Here is a 27,579-nt window from a genome sequence, read left to right as displayed (position 1 = left end):
TGGACAAATCACTTTACTTCTCTGTGCCTCATTTACCTCATCTGTAAAATGGGGATCAAGATTGTGAGCCCCATGAAGGACAAGGACTGTGTCCAACCTGATTACCTTACATCTATCCCTGCCCTTAGAACAGGGCTTGGCACACAGTAGTGTCACCCGTCATCTGGGGATGGGTTCGTTCAGTGATCGGCGAGGTGAGAGAGAGAGAGAGAGGCCGGGGACGGAAAGCCTGAGTTTTATATAAAATTTATTCCGCGAGGCGAATTGAATTTATGTAATTGTTTAGGCGCAATGGATTGAACTTCCCTTTCGGGAGGAATATAATCAATTAGCAATATTAGAGCTTCCCTACACGGGAGGAAAACAATCATACATTAATTGTGCGTGGGTGAGGCGGCTAGCTCTCACCCATGTGCACTTTCCACTCGAGAAGAACCCACTTACTTTCCCACATGGGAAGAATTCATTACATTACCCGCACACGTGGTGGGTGGCTAGCTCTCACAATGTGCTCTCCATAAATGGGAGGAATCCACTCATGATTCCCATCAGCAGCGGGGTACCTGGGTCCCACCCATGAGACACTCACCTGTCCCGCGGCCCTTGCCTCCATGTGTTGGTTCTGGTTGTAGAGCGGGCATCTGGCCTTCTGGGCAGGGAGAGACATGTGGGCTGCTGCTGCTGCTGCTGCAGCGGCTGCTCCTGCCGCTTTATCACCTGTGCCCCTAGGCCATCCCAGCTTCCGGCCTCAGTCTATCCAATCTCTGCCCTCCCCCGTCCTCCATACCTAATTTGATTGGCATGGGGGTGAGGGACACCTTCTGTATTCCTGGCTTGGGCTGTCAATCTAGCAGATTTGGTCATGGGGGCGGTATCCCACCCTCACTTCCGAGTTCCGCCTGCTGGCTCAGGGGGTCACGAGATAGCTTTTGACCTTGAGATGGCCGGTACCCCAGGGTCACCTCGGGACAAGTAGTCCTTAAGAAATACCACAATTATTACTAGTATTAGAACTCACACTTCCTGTTTCACAGCCCCTTGCCACCTATGATCCAAGGAATAGTCCATTAGCAGTTGACGATTATCCATGCATCACATGACGATGCCAACTTCTAGGCCAAAATAGTTCTTTTCCCCCCAAGAACCGGCACAGAATCTGCATCTCTTTTCCTGAAGATTGCCTTCATTTTAGATGACTTCAATGGCTTGATATTCATTTCTCGCAAACAGGAATCATTTCATTGGCACAATGCAGGATTGGTCCCTTGAACCATTCATGGAAGGTGAGACCAAAAAAAAACAACTTGTTGTTCAATACCTATCCAGCTTTCAAATCTGGAATCTTAAATTGAAATCCAATCTTCAGTCCATTTTCTCTTTTAAAATCTACAAATCACTTCACTGGTATTCTTCTTCCACTAGAGGAAAAAAAAAAGGAATTGAGTATGAAGGTCTTAATAAAGCCATTATATATATATATATACATATATAATATATTTATATAGATATATGTATATCTACAGATGAGTGACCTTTAGTTGAAAATTGGTGTGGAAGAGTGTCTCTTTCCAACTCCACAGCATGTTAATATTGCTAGTGAAAAGAAATAAGAGAAGAGCTATGATAAAGATAAGGAAATCAAATAAAGAATTGCTAGAGGGGCTTAATTTAACTTGGAAATAATTGTATCACCTTGTACACCTTGGAGTAATTTGTATGCACAGAGAATGGATAATACCAATCTGACAATGAAGTGTGATGTACAGATAGGATGTCACTTGGAAACTCAGGCATTCATGGACTGAACCACATTCAGAACATATAAGTCAACTGACAGATATCTCATTTACTCCTGGTTCAACTCAGACTCCGGCAATGAGCCATAGCAGGGTTGTAAAATATTCATCATCTAGTGAAGCTCTCCCCATTTAAATCCCGGTTACAAAGCCTCCGTTATCAAAGATCGTGTTCGGTGGCTCAGTCTTCTGATCATTTCTGCATGAACCAGAAATCTCTCCCTCCGGCAGGGATCTCCCTTCCCCTTCACTTCTGGCAAATTACTACTCTCCCCATTTTCAAAGTTCTGCTGAGATTACAACTCCAGGAGGCCTTCCCTGTTTCAATTCTAATCTCCACCCCCAACATTGCCAATTCAGAGCTTCTGCATCCTCAAGTTGTTAAGTCTTCCTGCTAGGCATTTAGGTAGTCATCCACCATCCCATTCCCATAGCACTTACGTCCATCTCTTTAAACAGTGTTGCTCTCCCCTACTTTTAATTGCTATTATTATCATTATATTTGTGAAGTGCTTGCAATGTGTCAAGCACTATTCCAAGTGCTGGAATAGGTACAAGTATCTGTTTCCCCAGCTAGATTGTAAATTCCTTGAGTACAGAGATCATGTCTACTAACTCTCTTGTCGCCTCTCAGGGTCGCACCTGGAGAGTTTCCAGTCCTCTACCATTCTCAACTATGGGAGGGAGAGTCAAGCAGAGGCCTATCCATTCCATTCCTAGCTTGAGCAGTGGCTAGCGAGCAGAAGGCAATCTGCTACAAGTCCAAACTCACCCATGCTAGGCAGCAGCGGCATGGGAGAGAGTTGAGGGCGGAGACTCGAATTTACTGCACGGAAGGCGGCAATGGTAAACCACTTAAGTATTTTTACCAAGAGAAGTCTATGGATCCACTACCAGAACGATTGCAGATGGAGGCGGGGCGTTCTGGGAGAGATGTGTCCATGGCGTCGCTGTGGGTCGACATGACTCGACAGCATAAGACAACAACAACAACAACGACTCTCTTGTCCTCTCCCAAGTGCTTAGTACAGTACCCTGTACACAGTAGACTTTCAGCTCCTTGAGGGCAGGGATCGTGTCTACTAACTCTATTGTCCTCTCCCAAGCACTTAGTAGAGAGCTAAGTGCACTACTTAATAAATGCTCAATAAATAGATTGAACGAATGAATGAATGAATGAATACTAAGGAAATAATAAGTAAAAACAAAATAGTAAGGGTAAAGTATTAAGCACAGAGTAGGTGCTCAATAAATATGATTGATCGATCCCTTCAGTGTCTAGTCCATTCTTTCTACAACACGAGTCTCCTCTACACTGTAAGGACCTTCAGGGCACGGATCAGGTTTAGGTACTTATGAAGCAGCATTGCCTAGTGGACAGAACATGGGCCTGGGTGTCAGAAGAACCTGAGTTCTAATCCTGCCTCCACCTTTTGTCTGCTATGTGACCTTGGGCAAGTCAGTTAACTTCCCTGTACCTCATTTCCCTCATCTGTTAAAAGGACATTAAGACTGTGAGCCCCACGTGGGACATAGACTGTGTCCAACCTGATTATCTTGTATCTACCCAAGCGCTTAGTACAGTGCCTGGCACATAGTAAGCACTTAACCAATACTATAAAAAACCCACCAAAACTCTCGTACTGTACTCTCCCAAGAGCTTATTAGTACAGTGCTCTGCACACAGTAAGCACTCAATAAATACGATTGAATGAATGGTCTGCATACACTAAGTGCTCAATAAATACCTTTTATTGATTGATTCATTGATTGCTCTGATATAGCATGATTTGTACACAAGAAGAAGTGAATTAGGTGTAAGAAGAAACGACCCTGAGTATGCGTGTATGTCCAATGAGATGGTGCCCAACCCAATTTCCTAGTATCCATCCCAGTGCTTAGTAGAGTGCCTGGCACATAGTAAGCACTTAACAAACACCACAATTATTCTTATTATTATTGCAGCTTCAGTTGAGGTGTGAGGCTGCTACACTTCACAGTTCTGTCTCAGCTTTACTGTTCGGCAGCACCCAGGACTTGGAGTTTCTTTGTGTTTCTGCAACTTTACAGTAATGATAACACTGTTGATAAAAATAATTAATTGCAATGATGACAATAAAAGCTGTGGCAATTTTTAAGCCCTTACTAAGTGCCAAGCATGGGGCTAGGCACTGGGGTAGATAGGATTTCATAATTGTGGCAATTTGTTTAGCTCTAAGTGCCAAGCAGTGGGCTAAGCACTGGGGTAGATACAATCTAAGACAGGGTAGACACAGTCCCTGTCCCACATTGATTTCGTAGTCTAAGAGGGGAAGGAGAATGGGTATTGAATCCCCACTTTACAGAGAAGGGAACTGAAGCAAAGAGAAATTGAGTGACTTGGCCAAAGTAAAACAGTGGGCAAGTAGTGGAGTCAGGATTAGACCCAGGTCTCCTGATTCCCAGGGCTGGGCTCTGTCCGCTCGGCCAGAGGTAGGCTTCTGGAGAGAGTGGAATCCTCTGTTCAGAGTCTACAAGGAAGGAATAGTAGCATGATTGTATAGATGGAAAGGAAGAAGTTTAGCCTGAGAGGGCAAATTTGAAGTAGCAGAGGTAGGCATCACCATAAGGACACCCATGAGAAGGTTCTATGTAGAAATATGCTGAACCTATTTAGTGGCTGAGCATGACACAGAGCAGGAGTTTCTGTTTGCTGCCTTTGGAGGGGAGTCTCCTGAATGTTGCCAGGAATGGGCCGTTCCCCCAGGAAAAGTTCCTGCGGGTTTTTACTTTTGATATTTTGTAGTTATTCAATCAATTGATGGCATTTAAGGAGCGCTTAGCTGTGGGCAGAGCCCTGGACAAAAGTCTTGAGAGAATGCAGTACAGTTGGAAGAAACCAACCCTGCCCTCAAGGAGCATAGTCTTATTTAGCTAAATAAAAATGTGTGTGCGTGTTGTGGGTGGGAAGGGCAAAGGATTGTCTGGAATTCTTTAATGCCTTCTGAGGCCACCCTTAATAGTGAGAGCCATGATGGGGTGCAGTAAGTTTGATTGACCCATCCCAGGGGTGCAGGTGGAGAACTGTGGCTCGCAAGCTGGAGGTTTTGTTTCCCTGGTGATGGGGAGGTGATTGAGGGTTGGACACGGAGTGCCACATCAGGATAAGAGGCTACCAATCGATCAATCAATGGTATTTGTTGAGTGCCTACTGTGGGCATAGCACTCTACTAAGCACTTGTGAGAGTACAGTACAAAAGGGTTTGTAGACATGCTTCCTTCCTTCATTCAATTGTATTTATTGAGCGCTTACTGTGTGTAGAGCACTGTACTAAGCACTTGGAAAGTTCAATTTGGCAACATATAGAGACAGTCCCTACCCAACAATGGGCTCACAGTTTAGTAGGGGGGAGACAGACAACAAAACAGAACAAGTAGACTGGTGTCAATATCATAAAAATAAATAGAATTATAGATATGCGCACATCATTAATAAAATACAGTAATAAATATGTACAAATATACACAAGTGCTGTGGGGAGGGGAAGGGGGTAGGGCAGAGGGAGGGAGTGGAGGCAATGGGGAGGGAAGGAGGAGCAGAGAATAAGGGGGGGCTCATAGAGAGAGCGTGGTCTAGTGGCAAGAGCACGGGCTTGGGAATCAGAGAACGTGGGTTTTAATCCCAGCTCTGCCACTTGTCTGCTGTGTGACCTTGGACAGGTCACTTAACTTCTCTGAGCCTCAGTTAGCTCATCTGTAAAATGGGGATTAAGACTGTGAGCCCCATGTGGGACAACTTGATAAGGTTGTATCTCAGTATCTCAAAACAGTGTGGGGCACATAGCAAGTGCTTAACAAATACCATCGTTATTATTATTATTATTAGTGGATAGAACATGGGGCTGGGAGTCTGAAGGATCAGCGTTCTAATTTTGGCTCTGCCACTTGTCTGCTGGGTGACCTCGGGCAGTCATGTCACTTTTCTATGCTTCAGTTACCTCATCTGTGAAATGGGGAATACGGCCGTGAGCCCCATGTGGGACAGGGACTGTGTCCAACCTGATTAGCTTGTATCTACCCCAGCGCTTAGTATAGTAACTGGCACATAGTAAGCATTTAACAAATCCCATATTTTTTCAAAAAGGAGCTTTTGGTGTGTGTGTGTGGGCACCCAGGAGAATATTAAGAAGGAAATCTCCACACAGTCCCTTGGTGAATGCAGTACGTCGGTGCTGGGGGTCATTTTTATTTTTTAGCAAGATGAATTTTCTGGACTCCATCAGCTGTAGCTTTTGAAAAAAATTGACATTCTCTAATGAACAAAATGTTGTCATTAGTCTTAGTATTTCTTTCAGTTTATGGCAAGAATCAAGCCCTGCTATTATCAGAACTAGAAGGCCCATATGTCCCAGTTATTTGGGTTTATTTATGTCATCCCTAATGATTAGAGAGAAATATGATCAGAGACGGTGTGGCCTAGTGAAAAGAGCATGGCTGGGAACCAGAGGACCTGGGTTCTAATCCCCTCTCTGGCACTTCCCCACCGTGCAACCATGGACAACTCACTTAACCTCTCTGGACCTCAGTTTCCTCATCTGAAAATGAAGATAAGATACATGTATGTAAAATTGCTTGGCCTGGTGGAAAGAGCACAGAACTGGGAATCAGAGGACCTGGTTCTACTTCCAAATCTAATGCGGGCCTGCTGTGGGACCTTGGGTGAATCTCTTAACATCGCTTTGCCTCAGTTTCCTCATCTGTATAGTGGGGAAAATTATAGCTCTCCCTCTCTTACAGAATGCTGGGGAGACTAAAGCAGTTAAATGATGTGAAAGCACTTTGGAAAAATGAAAGCACTGTCCCAACTCAAGGTGATAGATATATATGTATCTTCCTCACCTTCAGACTAGGAGCCCAATGCAGGACAGGAACAGTATCCAACCTGGCTATTTTGCCTTTAACCCAACTGCCTGACACAAAGTAAGTGAGAAGTAGTGTGGCCTGGGGAAGCAGCATAGCTTAGAGGATAGAGCACAGGCCGGGGAGTCAGAAGGACCTGGGTTCTAATCCCACTCCACCACTTCTCTGCTGCGAGGTCTTGGGCAAATCACTCATCTGTAAAATGGGGGTGATGCCTCCTTTGAGCTCCATATTGGACATGGACTGTGTCCAACCTGATCAGCAGGTATCAACCCCAGCGCTTAGTGCAGTCCCTGGCCCACAGCTTTATTATTTGGGAATGTTCCAGAGGTCCCACCTGCCTGAGAATTGGTCATCAGATAAACTATGGAGTCCTGATTCTTGCTCAGGAGTACAGAGGGCTGAGAGACAGAAAGGGAGGGGAGGAAGGAGAGGAGAGGGAGGGAAGAAGGGGTTAATGATGATCCTGTTTCAGTGGGAGAAACCGGTCAGGCTGAACCATCAATCTAGTGCCACAAAAGGTCATTTGAGTCCTGAACATGGTCTAACCTCTAGATCTTTGTTAGGGCTCAGTGATATAAATGGAGGATTTGAGATGATATTATTGAAAGGACTCCAAGAGCTCATTTCCATGATTCACTAGACTATTCTCTGTTTGTTTTGCAAGGCAGAAGGGCACCATATAAATATAATTTATCATTACAATTATTATTACTTGATATCTTTGAGCTTGTTCTGCAGTGGCATGAATTATGTGAACGGTGAACCTGTTAAACTTCCACAGTAAAATATTATTCAAGATGCCAGATCATTAACAGAATAAGTGGGATTCTGGCACATTCAGAGTAGGAACTTTCTAATAGTTTGTTGCAAAAAAGAAATTTCTGCTATTTTCGAGCCTACAGAGATTCTGCTGGCAGGCATGATTTATTTATTGTTATTATTATTATTATTATTGTGGTATTTGTTAAGTGCTTACTCTGTGCCAGACTTCCACGTGTTAGCCCTTCTTTGAGATTCTCAAAGAAAAGCAACGTGGCTTAGTGGAAAGAGCAGGGCTTGGGAGTCAGAGGATGTGGGTTCTTATCCCGGCTCCGCCACTTGTCAGCTGTGTGACCGTGGGCAAGCCACTTAACTTCTCTGTGCCTCAGTTCCCTCATCTGTCAACTGGGGATTAAGACTGTGAGCCCCACGTGGGGCAACCTGATAACCTTGTATCTAACCCAGCGCTTAGAACAGTGCTTGGCACAGAGTAAGTGCTTAACAAATACCATAATCATTATTAGTATTATTACCCCTAACCCGTTGAATTTTTCCTCATAGAGACATTTTCAATCATTCCATAAGTACTATTTGTTTCGTGTCGACTCTGTGCAGACCACTGTCCTAAGCACACGGGAGAGTAAAATAGAGTTAGTAGACATGATCCTTGCCCTCGAGGAGCTTGAAATCTAGTGGGGGAGACAGACACTGAAATAATTTACAGCTAGGAGGAGAAAAGAAGAGTGAATATACAGGTGAGTGAGTGCTTAAATCCTCCTCTCAGGGTTGCACCTGGAGAGTTTTCAGTACTCTACCAGTCTCAGCTACGAGAGGGAGAGTCAAGCTGAGGCCTACCCATTCCATTCCTAGTTTGGGCAGTGGCTAGCAAGTGGAAGGCAATCTGCTACAAGTCAAAACCCACCCATGCTGGGCAGCAGCAGCATGGGAGAGAGTCGAGGGAGGAGATTCGAGTTTACTGCGCAGAAGGCGGCAATGGTAAACCATGTCCATATTTTTACAAAGAAAACTCTATGAATACACTACCAGAATGATTGCAGACGGAAAGCAGGGTGTTCTGGGAGAGATTTGTCCTTGGAGATGGGTCAGAAATGACTCGAAAGCATAAGACAAGACAAGGAGGGAAAAAGAAAAGTGAATATACAGGTGAGTGAGTGCTTAAGTAAGAGGATCTCTTCAGTCACAGATGCACTCGTAGGTGAATTTCACTGTCAGTGGCATCTTCTTTGAACAAGAAGGACCACTATATACTGTGTAGAGCACTATACTGTTTGGGAGAGTACAGCAGAATTAGAAGATGCAACCCCTGCCCTCAAAGAGCTTAGAGTCGATTTAAAAACGGAATCAATCTCGTGTTCTGCTCATTAAGGAGCGGAGAAGCAGTGTGGCCTAATGGAAAGAACACAAACCTGGGAGTCAGAGGACCTGAGTCCTAATTTCAGCTCCCACTACTTGACGGTTATACGAACTTGGGCAAATTACTTCACTTCTCTGGGCCTCAGTTCCCTCATCTGCAAAAATAGGGATTCAATGTCTGTTTTCCCACTTAGACTGTGAGCCCCATGAGGGTGGGGGGCCCTGATTATCTTGTGTCTACCCCAGGGCTTAGTACAGTGCTCGACACATATAAGTGCTTAATAATAATAATAATATAATAATAATGATGGCATTTATTAAGCGCTTACTATGTGCAAAGCACTGTTCTAAGCGCTGGGGAGGTTACAAGGTGATCAGGTTGTCCCATGGGGGGGCTCACAGTCTTCATCCCCATGTTACAGATGAGGTAACTGAGGCACAGAGAAGTTAAGTGACTTGCCCAAAGTCACACAGCTGACAATTGGTGGAGCAGGGATTTGAACTCATGACCGCTGACTCCAAAGCCCCTGTTCTTTCCACTGAGCCACGTCCCTTACCATCTGAACACCCCAGAATACCTTTGGTTTTCCCACAGCTCTCCACAACTCATGCAAACATGTTTCTCTTTAGTATATTGGAAGAAGCAAGCTGGAATTCTTCAAAACGTTCCCAAGCAATTCACCGTTCAGTGAAAAATTTCAGCTGAAAGTCTAAATTATTTTTTCAGAAGAGTTATAAGCACCTGAAAATAGGTTCACAAAATGGATGTGGCTTCTCAACCATGACTATAGTGCCACTACTGCAACACTATGGTAATAGCTTGTTGGCTCAATCGGACAGGCTCCTGAGGACATGTGAAACATAAGTAATTGGGTTTATGACGTCAAATGGCCTAGAGCGCTAGCTGCAGAAATGCAGTGTGTCTACTAGATGACCTTTATAACCAATGCCAGGAGCTTTCTCTTAAGCGGTCGCTAGTTGTCATTACTAACAGAGACTATGGCTCCTTCCCCGTCAGAGGGATTGGATCCCAGGAGAGAAGCTTCCAAGCTTCCAAGCTCCTCTGATGACGAATGGAAAAGCCAGTTGAGACGAGGACATGACTCCTTCCCGATTTTTAGGAAACTAGAAATTAGACTTTGAGACTGGGTAATCAAATCAACTATTGATTGGAAGGACAGGAGATCGTGGAAAAGCAACACCAACAAAAAAGCTATTACTTTCCTCTTCTTTCCCATCCCCCAGACAAATTAAATTTTACCATGTCACACCAAATATTTTTTGTTATTGATTTCTGGAAGCTACGCTTGACATCTGAGATGACGGAAAGGCTTCGATAGGAAGACGGAAGCAGGTTGCGTTGTGCCGGACAATCGGATCCAATCTGCTCATGTTCTAGAGACAGGATGAAGCAAGATAGATAGTACAGCAATTTGCATTTTTTAGGCCTCTAATGGGTTGCTTCAAATATACCCCCTTGCAACTTGCTCAGCTCATCACTGTAGGCTGCTTTGACATTATAACCCAAGAGAGGGTCCACTGAATTGAAGGAAAAAAAAGGCGGCAGCATAAATGCTGTAGGAGTGCCCTCTACTGCTCACTTCCAAACCACCTCTTGTCTTTCAGCCTCACAGGTTCACAATCAAGGCAAACCTCAGGGCTTTGAAGGAATGCCCTCATGGTTATCCCGTCTGAAAGAGACAGACAGAGGTGTGAGCCCTTTTCAATATTCCATCGACCACAGCTTTTTAGACTAGCGTTAATCTCCCATTTGAGTTCATTAATTAGCCTTTAAAGATCTGCTCGGAAGGAGTGAAATGATTCTGAGGTAGTTCAGGAGTGTTCGTTTGCCCAAATTTGTTAGGGAATGAGTGACCAGCGGGGTTCGGGAGAGTTAGCTCAGATATTTTCTCACCATCCATGTTCCCGGTTGTCCTGATAGACAGTCGTGGCTGGGCTGTTTCCTCTCAGGGCGACTGTGTTTATGGAGGAGATTTGGCCATTCTTGTCTGTCACAAATTGTGTAGGAACTCTTTCAGGTGAGGCGGACTCTATCGATTGATGGATTGACACAACTGAATCACAAGCATCGTGTTCTGTGGGACGACTCTGAGTGAAAGAAGCACCTTAGGGGTGTTCCGTGAGTTGGACAGGTCTGGCAGGAAACGTGAAAAAAAGCCCGGCTAGTGCGGAAGGTCGGGGGTTTGGGGGGTGGTTACCAAGGCAACCGTTTGCTGGATATTTGGGCTCAGCAATAACAGCACTATGCTGCAGTCTCTTTGGTCGAAGATGGGCTCTGCTCGAAAAATGCTTGCATGGACTCCTCCAAGTGTTGCAGCCTTGCCCGCCTCTTTGCCCAGTGCATTCTGCGTCCAGCAGGAATCTTACAGGCAGGTAGGCATGAAAGAGTGCAAGTGGCACAATGGAAGTCACTAGCTCTATATCCTTCTTCACTTTCTGGGTCCTGAAGCCTCAGGACTGAAACTCTTCTGTCTTTCCCAATGGGAGATTCTCATCATTTGTGAGAAAAATCAACCGACCTGAATGGGCACCATTATCATCATCAGACACTCAATCGATTGTATTTACTGAGTGCTTACTGTGCACAGAGCACTGTGCTCAGCATCATCAACATCAACAGCACCTATTTTTTAATGGTATTTGGTAAGCACTTACCATGTGTCAAACACTGTTCTAAGCACTGGGGTAGGTACAAGTTAGTTATGTCGGACAGAGGTCCCATTCTGTGTGGGGCTCCAGATCTAAGTGGGAGGGAGAAAAGGTACGTAATCCCCATTTTACAGTTGAGGAAACTGAGGCCCAGAGAAGTGAAGCAACTTGCCCAAGGTCACACAGCAAGGAATCGGCAGAGGGGGATTCCTGGGCCCTGGCTCTTTCCACTAGATAATGCTGCTTCCCCAGGTAGCTGCTGCCCAGAAAACAATATGGGCTTTGTTTTGGTAACTTCATTCACTCAGGAGTGTTAAATCAAAGTGGATTTGCAGGAAGACATGCTGGAGCTATTAAAGAGGAAAAACTAACCCATCTCTCATTGCCCAGCCCATGAGCCTTCAACTCATTCATTCATTCATTCATTCCATCGTATTTATTGAGCACTTACTATGTGCAGAGCACTGTACTAAGGTCTTGCACTGCACTAACTCCTCGAGAGTGATTATGTTCAGGCTTAAGGATTGGTAAGCACAGAAAATGATATGATGTGGTTCAGTGGAAAGAGCTCAGGCTTTGGAGTCAGAGGTCATGGGTTCAAATCCCGGCTCTGCCAATTGTAAGCTGTGTGACTTCGGGCAAGTCACTTAACTTCTCTGGGCCTCAGTTACCTGATCTGTAAGATGGGGATTAAGACTGTGAGCCCCCCGTGGGATGACCTGATCACCTTGTAACCTCCCCAGTGCTTAGAACAGTGTTTTGCACATAGTAAGTGCTTAATAAATGCCATCATTATTGTTATTATTATATGAGAGGAATGTAAACATTCATGAGTTTTGTCCTTTTTCCATTGATTTCTTGGAAGGGAGATAATGGGATGGAATTTCTCCTTTTGTCTCATTGTTCCTATTTTTTGTAGACAGGGGGACCCCTTCTTAGCTGTATTTACTTGCCCAGGATGTATGGAAAGTGAAAAATCCTTTGTTTATTGGAGCAAATTATTACCTCCATTGAAATTCCATATAGAAAGGCATTTGTATAAGTTCTGCTTCACTTGTTTGTTTTTATTTGCTATGTTCGGTGCACTCCCTCTCATTCTAATTTTCTTCTACTTTTAGAACGATAATTAACTCGGATTCACTGGAAGGCTCAGGAGAATTTCTATTGAAAGTTACTTATTGGCCACATAAAACTGAGAGAGGAGGGAAACCACGTTACCATGGTGACCAAATCCATTCTCACCCTCGTACCTATTGCTTCATTTAGAAAGGACTAGAACAGATTCCAAAGAGCGAATGCACCAACTAGCTTCACCCGTGCAGGCTGGTTGAGACGGCGGGATGTGAGGGTAGGGCGGAGATGCTGGGGAGAGGGTGGGGGGATGAGGAGAGCATGGAATTCCCCCCCTTCCAGCCCTATGGCACATATGTATTTATCTGTAATTTATTTAGTTATTTTTTTATACATATTAATGGGAGGGGAATGTGTCTGTTTACTACTACTACTACTACTACTACTACTAATAATAATAATGGCATTTATTAAGTGCTTACTATGTGCAAAGCACTCTTCTAAGCACTGGGGAGCTTACAAGGTGATCATGTTGTCCCACAGGGGGCTCACAGTCTTAATCCCCATTTTACAGATGAGGGAACTGAGGCCCAGAGAAGTTAAGTGGCTTGCCCAAGGTCACACAGCTGACAAGTGGCGGAGTCAGGATTCAAACCCATGGCCCCTGACTCCCAAGCCCGTGCTCTTTCCACTATACTCTCCCAAGCGCTTAGTACAGTGCTGTGCACAAAGTAAAGCACTCAATAAATGTGATTGAATGAATGAATGAATCTGAGGGCCAGTAATACAGAAAGGGCACTGTAAAACCAGAGGAGATCTGTTTTGCCAAACTCTGTGCTTAGTCTTTCACTTTTAGGAGTGGAAAATCCTTCCGCCCAGTCAGCCTCAGCCATAACTTGCTTTCATTTCCCCATGCCTACCTTTTCCTTGCTCGTTATCATTCTGTCCTCCAGGAGAGAAAAAGGGAGTTCACGAGGAAAGGTACAGAATGCCAATTCTCTGGGCTAATCCCACCTTCCAGAGGACCAGTTTAGCACCATTCCTATTCTGCTCCCGCCCTCTGCCCTTTTTGGGTCTGGTCCTGGCCCTGCTTCAGCAACAGGGATCGCCGGGGGCTGGAGGCTCTCTGACCTCTGGCTGGGCTCTCTGGACCTTCTACCTTCTGGCTGGGCTCGGGGCTGGTGGAGGTGGGTGAATGGGTGTTGGTGGTCGGGGGTGGTGAGGGGAAATGGGGGCGGTGTCTCTGGAGGGGGCCTAGCCAACCTCTAGAAACATTTCCAAGACCTCCCCGGTTTCTGGGAAAGTTTCCAGACAAGCAGTCTGCCCAGAGCCCTGAAAGTCCGTGAGGGCACAGTGTTTCAAAGTGCCGGCAGCCGTGGCTGGGGAAGGCCAGTTAATTCATTCAGTCATATTTATTGAGTGCCTCCTAATCACCCCTACGCTTGGCTGGATCCAGGGTTTTGATAATGTGGGGGGTGGCGGGAAGAGAAGGTAAAGCCCCCGAACACTCAACAGGTTCCCAGGAATTTCAGCCTTGTCTGCCTCCCTGCTGCCCTCTGGGAGAAAAAGGCTCAGCGAATTACCCACGACCTGAGAGGCTGCAAAAAGGCATTCTGCCCCTCCTTGATGGATTCAATGATAAGAAGCGAGGCGCGTTTTCATCAGTTTAGAGTTTAGGTTGCTTGGACACATTGCTCTGATTACAAGTTTTAGAACTCATAAGCAATCATTTTAGCAGTTTTCTGTCCAAAAAAACAGAAATTTAATCAATCCACGAATCATAAAATACCCTCATCTCCTGCTCACTCTCCATTGCCCACGGTGCTCTTTTTGACAGGCTTAACCCATTACTGCCCTTAGGAAACCAGATAGAATGCAAAAGAGCAAGGTGCAGGCCTTCCAGGCTCTTGCCAATCAATTGGTCAATCAACAGTATTGATTGAACACTCGTCATGTGCAGTTGACTGTAGCAGGTGCTTGTAAAAGTCAAATGCAGCTGGAAGATCCTGCCCTCAAAGAGCACGCAATCCTGCAGGGGAGACAGACTCCAAATACTTAAAGTAAGGAGGAGAGTTAAGACTCTCGATCGATCATATTCATTGAGTGCTTACTGTGGGCAGAGCACTGTTCTAAGCACTTGGGAAAGTACGATGTAACAGAGTTGGTAGACATGATCGCTGCCCACAAGGAGCTTACACTCTACAGACTAAAAAGATGGCTACGTGGATGATGAAGTGCTTCTAGAGTATAGCGTGTAAATCACTGTGTACTGCTGTCCTGCAAGTAGTCGGACACCCACTTCTCTGTGCCTCAGTTACCTCATCTGGAAAAAAGTGAGCACTCTGCAATCCCCATCTGTAAAATGGGGATTAAGACTGTGAGCCCCATGTGGGACAACCTGATTACCTTGTATCTACCCCAGCACTTAGAACAGTGTTCAGCACATAGTAAGCACTTAACAAATACCATTATTATTATTAATCATAGTAGTAATAGTAATTGTAATAGGAGTAGTAGTAGGAGTCATAGTAGTGGTAGTAGTAATTAGTATTAGTAGTGCTGGTAGAAGTAAAAATAATCATAATAATGGCATTTATTAAGTAGTAGTAGCAGTCATCAGAGGACATGGGTTCTAATCTCGGCTCTGCCACTTGTCTGCTGTGTGACCTTGGGCAAATCACTTAACTTTTCTGTGCCTCAGTTCCCTCATCTGTAAAATGGGGATTAAGACTGTGAGCCCCATGTGGGACAACCTGATTACCTTGTATCTATCCCAGCTCTTAGAACAGTGCTTGGCAAAGAGTAAGCACTTAACAAATACCACAATTATTATTATTATTATTATTATTATTATTATTACAGTAGTGCCAGTAGTAATTAGAGTAGCAGTAGTAACAGTAGTGATGGTAGTAGTAGTTCCATACTTCATGCTGCTGCCCGGATTGTCTTTGTCCAGAAACGCTCTGGGCATGTTACTCCCCTTCTCAAAAATCTCCAGTGGCTACCAATCCATTTGCACATCAGGCAGAAACTCCTCACCCTGGGCTTCAAGGCTCTCCATCACCTCGCCCCCTCCTACCTCACCTCCCTTCTCTCCTTTTACAGCCCACCCTGCACCCTCCACTCCTCTGCCGCTAATCTCCTCACCGTATCTCGTTCTCGCCTGTCCCGCCATCGACCCCCGGCCCAAGTCATCCCCCGGGCCTGGAATGCCCTCCCTCTGCCCATCCTCCAAACTAGCTCTCTTCCTCCCTTCAAGGCCCTACTGAGAGCTCACCTCCTCCAGGAGGCCTTCCCAGACTGAGCCCCTTCCTTCCTCTCCCCCTCGTCCCCCTCTCCATCCCCCCATCTTACCTCCTTCCCTTCCCCACAGCACCTGTATATATGTATATATGTTTGTACATATTCATTACTCTATTTATTTATTTATTTTACTTGTACATATCTATTCTATTTATTTTATTTTGTTAGTATGTTTGGTTTTGTTCTCTGTCTCCCCCTTTTATACTGTGAGCCCACTGTTGAGTAGGGACTGTCTCTATATGTTGCCAACTTGTATTTCCCAAGTGCTTAGTACAGTGCTCTGCACATAGTAAGTGCTCAATAAATACGACTGATGATGATGATGATTGATTGATTGATTGATTAGTAGTTGTCATACTGTGTGGTTTAGTCAAAAGAGCACAAGCTTGGGAGTCAGAGGACGTAGGTTCTAATCCCGCCTCCACCACTTGTCTGCTGTGTGACCTTGGGCAAGTCATTTAACTTCTCTGTGCCTCAGTTACCTCATCTGGAAAATGGGGATTAAAAGTGTGAGCCTCACGTGGGACAACCCGATTATCCTGTATCTACCCCAGAACTTAGAACAGTGCTTAGCACATAGTAAACCCTTAACAAATACCATAATTATTATTATTAGTAGTAGCAGGAGTAGTAGTAGTAGTTACAGTAGCAGTAATAGTAGTAGTACTTTGTATGTGAGCCCCATGTGGCTAAGAGACTGTGTCCAACCTGATTAACTTGTATCTACCCCAATGCTTAGAACAGTGCATAGCACAGAGTAAGTGATTAACAAGTACAATAATGATAATGATAGGATTAGCAGTATTTCTGCCCTATGAATCAAGGCCTTACCATGGCAGGAGAGTTTGTGTATGCAAATGACAGACCTATGCCATTGAGACATATTCTCTCATCAGGGTTACCCTTGATGGAAAGATCTAAATGGAAGCATCATCATCATCATCATCACCATCATCAATTGTATTTATTGAGCGCTTACTATGTGCAGAGCACTGTACTAAGCGCTTGGGAAGTACAAATTGGCAACATATAGAGACAGTCCCTACCCAACAGTGGGCTCACAGTCTAAAAGGGGGAGACAGAGAACAAAACCAAACATACTAACAAAATAAAATAAATAGAATAGATATGTACAAGTAAAATAAATAAATAAATAAATAGAGTAATAAATATGTACAAACATATATACATATATACAGGTGCTGTGGGGAAGGGAAGGAGGTAAGAAGGGGGGGGATGGAGAGGGGGACGAGGGGGAGAGGAAGGAAGGGGCTCAGTCTGGGAAGGCCTCCTGGAGGAGGTGAGCTCTCAGCAGGGCCTTGAAGGGAGGAAGAGAGCTAGCTTGGCGGATGGGCAGAGGGAGGGCATTCCAGGCCCGGGGGATGACGTGGGCCGGGGGTCGATGGCAGGACAGGCGAGAGCGAGGTACGGTGAGGAGATTAGTGGCGGAGGAGCGAAGGGTGCGGGCTGGGCTGTAGAAGGAGAGAAGGGAGGTGAGGTAGGAGGGGGCGAGGTGATGGAGAGCCTTGAAGCCCAGGGTGAGGAGTTTCTGCCTGATGTGCAGATTGATTGGTAGCCACTGGAGATTTTTGAGGAGGGGAGTAATATGACCAGAGTGTTTCTGGACAAAGATAATCCGGGCAGCAGCATGAAGTATGGATTGAAGTGGAGAGAGACACGAGGATGGGAGATCAGAGAGAAGGCTGATGCAGTAGTCCAGATGGGATAGGATGAGAGCTTGAATGAGCAGGGTAGCAGTTGGGATGGAGAGGAAAGGGCGGATCTTGGCAATGTTGTGGAGCTGAGACCGGCATCAAAGTCAATTCACCTGTGCTGGGCAGCAGCGGCACTGGAAAGAGTCAAAGGTGGATCATAATAATAATAATGTTGGTATTTGTTAAGCACTTACTATATGATGAACACTGTTCAGATGATCAAGTGATCAATATGTCAGTCGAAGACAATGGCAGACACTTAAGTTTTTACTGCGTGGAAGAAGGCAATGGTAAACCACTTCTGTATTTTTTACCAAGAAAACTCTATGGCCACACCTGCCAGAATGGTGTGGAAGAGGCAGACCAGCAGCTAGATGGATGGAGACTAGCGTGGCTATGAGAAGCAGTGTGGCTTAGTGGAAAGAGCATGTGTTTGGGACTCAGAGGTCATGGGTTCTAATCCCGACTCCTCCACTTGTGAGCTGTGTGACCTTGGGCAAGTCACTTAACTTCTCTGTGCCCTTAACTTAACTTCCTTAACTTCCTTCCCCCAGGCCTGGAATGCCCTCCCTCTGCCCATCCGCCAAGCTAGCTCTCTTCCTCCCTTCAAGGCCCTGCTGAGAGCTCACCTCCTCCAGGAGGCCTTCCCAGACTGAGCCCCTTCCTTCCTCTCCCCCTCGTCCCCCTCTCCATCCCCCCATCTTACCTCCTTCCCTTCCCCACAGCACCTGTATATATGTATATATGTTTGTACATATTTATTACTCTATTTATTTATTTATTTATTTTATTTGTACATATCTATTCTATTTATTCTATTTTGTTAGTATGTTTGTTTTTGTTCTCTGTCTCCCCCTTTTAGACTGTGAGCCCACTGTTGGGTAGGGACTGTCTCTATATGTTGCCAATTTGTACTTCCCAAGCGCTTAGTACAGTGCTCTGCACATAGTAAGCACTCAATAAATATGATTGATGATGATGATGATGTGCCTCAGTTACCTCATCTGTAAAACGTGGATCAAGACTGTGAGCCATGGCACAACCTGATTACCTTATTACCCCAGTGCTTAGAACAGTGCTTGGCACATAGTAAGCATTTAACAAATACCAACATTATTATTATTATTATGACAATGATGGTGAAAGAGCCATTGGTGGGGTTGCAGAGATAAAGGATGAGACGTTCTGGAGAAGACGTACCCATGGAGTCACTATGAATTGGACTCAACTCAACGGCATTCAAGAGAGACATTGGCAGTATTTATTGTGCTCACTTCTTTATGGTATTTGTTAAGCTTTTACTATGTTCCAGACACAGTACTAAGCACTGGGGTAGATATAAGTGCTGAAGTAGTTGAGGGAAGCAGCACAGTGTAGTGGATTGAACATGGGCTTGGAAGTCAAAAGGTCATGGGTTCTAATCCCAGCTCCTCCACTTGTCTGCTGTGTGACCACTTCACTTCTCTGTGACTCAGTTACCTCATCTGTAAAATGGGGATTGAGAATGTGAGCTCCATGTGGGATAGAGACTGCATCCAACTCTATTTGCTTGCATATCCCCCAGAGTTTAGTATGGTGCCTGGTACATAGTAAGCACTTTCTTCTTCCTATTATTATTATTATTATCATTATAATGATGGTATTTGTTAAGCACTTACTATGTTCAAAGCACTGTTCTAAGTGCTGGAGAGGATACAAGGTGATCAGGTTGTCCCACGTGGGGCTCACAGTTTTAATCCCCATTTTACAGATGAGGGAGCTGAGCCCCAGAGAAGTTAAGTGACTTTCCCAAACTCACACAGCTGACAAGTGGTGGAGCTTAATCCCCATTTTGCAGATCAATCAATCAATCGTATTTATTGAGCGCTTACTGTGTGCAGAGCATTGTACTAAGCGCTTGGGAAGTACAAGCTGGCAACATGTCGAGACAGTCCCTACCCAACAGTGGGCTCACAGTCTAGAAGGGGGAGACAGAGAACAAAACCAAACATATTAACAAAATAAAATAAATAGAATAGATATGTACAAGTAAAATAAATAAAGAGTAATAAATATGTACAAACATATATACATATATACAGGTGCTGTGGGGAAGGGAAGGAGGTAAGACGGGGGGGATGGAGTGGGGGAGGAGGGGCAGAGGAAGGAGGGGGCTCAGTCTGGGAAGGCCTCCTGGAGGAGGTGAGCTTTCAGTAGGGCCTTGAAGGGAGGAAGAGAGCTAGCTTGGCGGATGGGCAGAGGGAGGGCATTCCAGGCCAGGGGGGAGACGTGGGCCGGGGGTCGACGGCGATGAGGTAACTGAGGCACAGAAAAGTGAAGTGATGTACTTGAGGTGAGGTGGAACTGGGATTAGAACCCAGGTCTTCTGCCTCCCAGACCTGTGATTTTTTCACTAGGTCATACTGCTTCTCTGGTGCAATGCACCACTTACTTGGTGCAGTGCACTGGATTAACACATGGAAAGTACAGAAAGAGTTGAAATAAATCAGTGAATGTATCAATTGAATAAACACCTTCAGAGTGCTTAGAATGAGTGGAAATATTTATCCAGGAAACGTACAAGTGTCATACGGTGAAAGATCCCTTTGCATTCAGAGCTCCAAAGTGAGCACCCAGGAAAAATCAAGGCATCCGACGCTGACAGGTTTGACACCCAGGCTGGCTCAGCTCAGTTTCTAGTCTGAATTTTTTTTTCAACTGCAGCCGAAACAAGTCCCCTTTCTGCCCAGCTCATAACAACGCCCCAGCTGGTTTCAAACTTCAGGCCGTCATATAATTCTCCATGATCGGAGCAGGCATTTTTGGAAAGAGAACCAGGGGAGGGAGGGAGGAGGGCACGCCTGGCCTGGAAACGCCCGGTCACTCTGGGGCCCACTGCCCTCTGTGGAGGCAAGACTCTCTGAGACTCCAACGATCCAACTTGAATACGGAATGAACTCCGGTAAATGCTCCCGGGGACAACTACTTGATTCCAGAAGTCAGGTAGTCGAGAGAAAATGAAGTCTTTTAGACAATGTCACCAATTATTTAGATATGAAAGAACCAACTGTTGTGAAGGACAACTTAATATAAGCATTTTATGGAACAGATGGCATTTTCTTCAATTCAAGCCAACCTATTCAAGGGAAATCTTCTTTATGGCAGTTTGAGAAACAGCTGATTGGCTTTGGATGGATTTCGGTTTAATTAGGGTGCTTTTAATACAGTGCTCTGCACACAGTAAGTGCTCAATAAATATGATTGAATTGAATGAATGGATACAGCATAATAACAATGATGGTATTTGTTGAGCACTTACTATGTGCCAAGCACTGTTCTAAGCCCTGGGGTAGATACAAGGTAATCAGGTTGTCCCACATGGGGCTCACAGTCTTAATCCCCATTTTACAGATGAGGGAACTGAGGCCCAGAGAAGTTAAGTGACTTGCCCAAAATCACACAGCTGACAGGTGGCAGAGCCGGGATTAGTACCCACAACCTCTGACTCCCAAACCCGGGCTTTTCCCACTAAACCATGTTGCTTCTCTGCTTCTTTGTAGATTATCTTTCTACAGAAACAGTCTGGGCAAGTCACTCCCCTCCTCAAAAATCTCCAGTGGTGGCCTATAAACCTTTGCATCAAGAAAAAACTCCTCACTGTTGGCTTCAACGTTCTCCATCACTTCACCCCCTTCTACCTCACCTCCCTCCTCTCCTTCTACAGCCCAGCCCACACACTCTGCTCCTCTGCCACTAACCTCCTTGCTGTGCCTCGTTCTCGCCTGTCCCGCCGTCGACCCCTGGCCCACGTCCTACCTCTGGCCTGGAACGCCCTTCCTCCTCACATTCGCCAAACTAGCACACTTCCCCCTTCAAAGCCCTACTGAAAGCTTGCCTCCTCCAGGAGGCTTTCCCAGATTAAACCCCCCATTTTCTCTGCTCCTCCTCCCCTCCCCATCACCCCTACTCCCTCCCTCTGCTCTACCCCACCCCACAGCACTTCTGTATATTTGTACATATTTATTGTTCTATTTATTTTATTAATGATGTGTATATATCTATAATTCTATTTATCTATTTTGTCGCTATTACTGCTTATCTACTTGTTTTGTTTTGTTATATGTCTCCCCCTTTTAGACTGGGAGTCCGTTGTTGGGTAGGGATGTATCTATCTGTTGCTGAATTGTACTTTCCAAGTGCTTAGTACAGTGCTCTGCACACAGTAAGCACTCAATAAATACAATTGAATGTATGAATGAATGGATGCAGTGTATTCCATGGGCCTGGGAGTCAGAGGCCCTGGGTTATAATCCAGGCTCTGCCACTTGCCTGCTGTGTGACCTTAGGCAAGTCACTTGACTTCTCTGGTCCTCAGTTCCCTCATCTGCAAAATGGGGATTCAATTCCTCTTCTCACTCTCACTTAGACTGTGAGCTCCATGTGGGACCTGATTACCTTGTATCTACCTCAATGCTTTGTACAGAAGCAGCGTGGCTCAGTGGAAAGAGCAAGGGCTTGGGAGTCAGAGGTCAAGGGTTCAAATCCCAGCTCTGCCACTTGTCAGCTGTGTCATTTTGGGCAAGTCACTTCACTTGTCTATGCCTCAATTCCCTAATCTGTAAAATGGGGATTAAGATTATGAGCCCCATATGGGACAACCTGATAACCTTGTATCCTCCCCAGCACTTCGAACAGTGCTTTGCACATATTAAGCGCTTAAATACCATCATTATTATTACAGTGCTTGGCATATAGTGAGCCCATAACAAGTACCATAATCGCTCTTATCATCTCATTCTTTTCAGACATGTTGCATATTCAACTGATGAAGTTTCTGGGTGCATAGGCTCCTGCAGAGTCCCAGAGAGATCCTTGGAGTCGATGTCTCTACAGCCATAATGAATCTTGGGGCTGTACTGACACCCAGTAGAAACAGTCTAGAGGAAGAGATAGACATAAATACAAATAAATAAAATTATGGATACATACATAAATTCTGTGGGGCTGAGAAGGAAGATGAATAAAGGGAGCAAGTCAAGGTGACGCAGAAGGGAGTGGGAGAAGAGGAAAGGAGGGCTTAGTCAGGGAAGGCCTCTTGGAGGAGAGGGTCCTTCAATAAGGCTTTTGAAGGCGGGGAGAATCATCGTCTGTCGGATATGAGGAGGGAGGGCATTCCAGGCAAGAGGCAGGATGTGGGAGAGAGGTCAGAAGTGAGATAAAGGAGAGTGAGTCATGAGAAGCAGTGTGGCCTAGTGGATAGAGCATGGGCCTGGGTTCTAATTCTGGCTCCACCACCTGTCTGCTGTGTGACTTTGGACAAGTCGCTTTACATCTCTGGGCTTCAGTTACCTCATCTGCAAAACGGGGATTAAGACTGTGAGCCTCATGTGGGACAGGGACTGTGTCCAACCTGAATAGCCTGTATCTACCCCATCACATAGTAAGCACTCAACGAATACCATAAAAGAAATGAGAACTAATGACCTGCTGTGTGAAAGGTTAAAAAATAACAATAATGATAATTCCATTTATGCATGGTTTACTACTATGCCAAACATGGTACTAAGTGTTAATGGAGATGCTCAAGATAATCAGCTCAGACACAGTCTCTAGCTACAATCTAAGAGGGAGGGAGGCTAAATCCTTTAGTCCCTCTGGACCTCAGTTTTATCATCTGTAAAATGGGGATATAAGATGACCACTCTTTCTACCTCTTAAACTGTTAGCCCTTGTGTGAACAGGGTCTGTAGCCAACCTGATTATTATTATTTTTTTACTTAACCCCTACTGCTTATCACTTAATGCCATTTTAAAAAGCTCCCAGAGTCCTTTGATTTTTCTGTGGAGACCCAGCAATCAGGTCATCCAGGCAAGGAGCTACCTTCTAGTTATCGTCCCATATCCCTCCTACCATTCCTTTCCAAACTCCTTGAACGAGTTGTCTACACGCGCTGCCTAGAATTCCTCAACAACAACTCTCTCCTCGACCCCCTCCAGTCTGGCTTCCGTCCCCTTCACTCCACGGAAACTGCCCTCTCAAAGGTCACCAATGACCTCCTGCTTGCCAAATCCAGCGGCTCATACTCTGTCCTAATCCTCCTCGACCTCTCAGCTGCCTTTGACACTGTGGACCACCCCCTTCACCTCAACACGCTATCTGACCTTGGCTTCACAGACTCCGTCCTCTCCTGGTTCTCCTCTTATCTCTCCGGTCGTTCTTTCTCAGTCTCTTTTGCAGGTTCCTCCTCCCCCTCCCATCCTCTTACTGTGGGGGTTCCCCAAGGTTCAGTACTTGGTCCCCTTCTGTTCTCAATCTACACGCACTCCCTTGGTGACCTCATTCGCTCCCACGGCTTCAACTATCATCTCTACGCAGATGACACCCAGATCTACATCTCTGCCCCTGCTCTCTCCCCCTCTCTCCAGGCTCGCATCTCCTCCTGCCTTCAGGACATCTCCATCTGGATGTCTGCCCGCCACCTAAAGCTCAACATGTCGAAGACTGAACTCCTTGTCTTCCCTCCCAAACCTTGTCCTCTCCCTGACTTTCCCATCTCTGTTCACGGCACTACCATCCTTCCCGTCTCACAAGCCCGCAACCTTGGTGTCATCCTCGACTCCGCTCTCTCATTCACCCCTCACATCCAAGCCGTCACCAAAACCTGCCGGTCTCAGCTCCGCAACATTGCCAAGATCCGCCCTTTCCTCTCCATCCAAACTGCTACCCTGCTCATTCAAGCTCTCATCCTATCCCGTCTGGACTACTGCACCAGCCTTCTCTCTGATCTCCCATCCTCGTGTCTCTCTCCACTTCAATCCATTCTTCATGCTGCTGCCCAGATTATCTTTGTCCAGAAACGCTCTGGGCATATTACTCCCCTCCTCAAAAACCTCCAATGGCTACCAATCAATCTGCGCATCAGGCAGAAACTCCTCACCCTGGGCTTCAAGGCTGTCCATCACCTCGCCCCCTCCTACCTCACCTCCCTTCTCTCCTTCTATTGCCCAGCCCGCACCCTCCGCTCCTCCGCCGCTAATCTCCTCACCGTACCTCGTTCTCGCCTGTCCCGCCATCGACCCCCGGCCCACGTCATCCCCCGGGCCTGGAATGCCCTCCCTCTGCCTATCCGCCAAGCTAGCTCTCTTCCTCCCTTCAAGGCCCTGCTGAGAGCTCACCTCCTCCAGGAGGCCTTTCCAGACTGAGCCCTTTCCTTCCTCTCCCCCTCTTCCCCCTCTCCATCCCCCCATCCTACCTCCTTCCCTTCCCCACAGCACCTGTATATATGTATATATGGTTGTACATATTTATTACTCTATTTATTTATTTATTTTACTTGTACATATCTATCCTATTTATTTTATTTTGTTAGTATGTTTGGTTTTGTTCTCTGTCTCCCCCTTTTAGACTGTGAGGCCACTGTTGGGTAGGGACTGTATCTATGTGTTGCCAATTTGTACTTCCCAAGCGCTTAGTACAGTGCTCTGCACATAGTAAGCGCTCAATAAATACGATTGATGATGATGATGATGATGATGTGATTTTTATCTCACAGGCAGGGAATGTGTCTAACCAACTCTGTTGTATTGTGCTCTCCCAAGCACTTAGTAGAGCTTAGTAGAGAAACAGCATGGCTCAGAGAAGCAGCATGGCTCAGTGGAAAAAGCACGGGCTTTGGAGTCAGAGGTCATGGGTTCAAATCACGGCTCTGCCAATTGCTAGCTGTGTGACTTTGGACAAGTCACTTCACTTCTTTGGGCCTCAGTTCCCTCAACTGTAAAATGGGGATGAAGACTGTGAGCCCCCCGTGGGACAACCTGATCACCTAGCAACCTCCCCAGAGCTTAGAACAGTGCTTTGCACACAGTAAGTGCTTAATAAATGACATTATTATTCTTAATATTATTGATTGATAATAATAATAATAATTAATAATGGCATTTATTAAGTGCTTACTGTGTGCAAAACATTGTTCTAAGCGCTGGATAATAATAGCATTTATTTAGCTCTTACTATGTGCAAAGCACTATTCTAAGCACTGGGGAGGTTACAAGGTGATCAGCTTGTCCCACGGCGGGCTCACAGTCTTAATCCCCATTTTCCATTTTACAGATGAAGTAACTGAGGCACAGAGAAGTTAGGTGACTTGCCCAAAGTCATACAGCTGACAACTGGCAGAGCCGGGATTTGAACCAGTGACTTCTGACTCCAAAGCCCGTGCTCTTTCCACTGAGCCACGCTGTAGTAATTATTATTATTATAGAGCACTCTGCACACAGTAAACCCTTTATACATATGATTGATAAGATGATAGAGAAGCAGAGACTGCTACTAACCAACTTCCCACTATTCTTTAAACTGTAAGCCAATCAATCAGTCTTTTTTATTGAGTGCTTACTGGGTGCAGAGTACTGTACTAAGCGCTAGGGAGAGTACAATATAACAGAGTCGGTAAATATGTTCCCTCCCCACGACTTGGTAGATGTGATAGGAGCTTAAATTCTTGAGGGGGGGGGGTGACAGATGTTAGAATAAATTACTGATATGTATGGAAGTGTTGTGGGTTTGTGGGTGGCGTGAATATCAAGTGGTTAGAAGGTATAGATCCACTTGCATAGATGATACAGGTGATAGAGAAGCAGCGTAGCTTTGTGGAAAGACCACGGGCTTGGGAGTCAGAGGTCATGGGTTCTAATTACAGCTCTGCCACTTATCAGCTGTGTGACTTTGGACAAGTCACTTCACTTCTCAGTGCCTCAGTTACCTCATCTGTAAAATGGGGATGAAGACTGTGAGCCCCACATGGGACAACCTGATTACCTTGTATCTACCCCCGTGCTTAGAACAGTGCTTGGCACATAGTAAGCGCTTAACAAATACCATTATTATTATTATTATTATTATTATTATTATTATTATTACAGAAGGAAGAAGTAGGGGAAATGAGGGCTTAGTTAGGGAAGGCCTCTTAGAGGAGATGCACTTTTAAGAGGACTCTGAAGGTGGAGAGTGTAGTGGTCTGCTGAATACGGAAGGAGAGGGAATTCCTGGAAGGAGGATTCTTTCTGGTCGCATTGAAATCAGAGACATTAAACCAACCAGGGTCCAGATTTCTACGGTCAATTTTTGGATTTACCACATCAGTCAGTCAATTATATTTATTGAGCGCTTACTGGGTGCAGAGCTCCGTACTAAGCGCTTGGGAGAATCTTGTCCTGTCTTATGCTGACGAGTCGTTTCCGGCCCACAGCGACACCATGGACAACATCTCTCCCAGAATGCCCCGCTCTCTATCTGCAATCATTCTGGTAGTGGATCCAGAGAGTTTTCTTGGTAAAAATATGGAAGTGGTTTACCGTTGCCGCCTCCCGTGCAGTAAACTCGAGTCTCCGCCCTTGACTCTCTCCCATGCCGCTGCTGCCCAGCATGGGTAAGTTTTGTCTTCCACTCTCTAGCCTCTGGGTATGCCTCTGCTTGACTTTCCCTCCCACAGCTGAGACTGGTAGAGTCCTGGAAACTCTCCAGGTGTGACCCTGAGAGGGGACTTGGGAGAGTACAATACAACAACTGACACAGTCCCTGCCCACAATGAGCTTACAGTCTTCCTTTCCAAAGAGTGACTATTAGCTTCTTCGGGGATCCTAGCATTTCCTCCCCAATGATCTCTGGTCTCTGATACCAGGAGATTGTCTCTGCCCTAACTCAAGAGCCTTAGGCTTCAATTAGGATACTCTGGTCAAGAGGTGAGTTGTAACAAGGCTCCAAGTCATGATTAGAACTACAAAAAGCCAACAGATCAATTCTCACAGATATTCTCTTAACCTTTTCTCTTCTCTTGTCCTAAAAGGAAAAGCTCCTAGAAGCATATCATATGTCTTCATTTAGTGGAAAGCAAGCAGACCAAACCTAGAGAAATGCCCTAAAAAGGCAGTTAGCTAAATAGATCCATACCAGGAAATAGAGACAGAGTGTAATAAGAAAGGGTGGAAATTAGTATAGGAGAACTATGACT

The 27,579-nt window shown here is 45.5% G+C and overlaps 1 non-coding gene across 1 annotated transcript; it reads left to right on the top strand.

Annotated features, from left to right (window-relative positions):
* The first annotated feature begins 8,231 nt into the window (after positions 1–8,231).
* Positions 8,232–8,369, top strand: LOC119920254. The gene has a single exon (XR_005448012.1). It is a non-coding gene; the product is annotated as a small nucleolar RNA SNORA7 (small nucleolar RNA).
* The last annotated feature ends 19,210 nt before the right edge of the window (positions 8,370–27,579 follow it).

The sequence above is a fragment of the Tachyglossus aculeatus genome, chromosome X1, assembly GCF_015852505.1.
Source record: "Tachyglossus aculeatus isolate mTacAcu1 chromosome X1, mTacAcu1.pri, whole genome shotgun sequence".
Classification (NCBI taxonomy): Eukaryota; Metazoa; Chordata; class Mammalia; order Monotremata; family Tachyglossidae; genus Tachyglossus; species Tachyglossus aculeatus.
The sequence above is the reverse complement of the archived record's forward strand: the minus strand, read 5'-3'. Positions and strand labels throughout refer to the sequence as shown.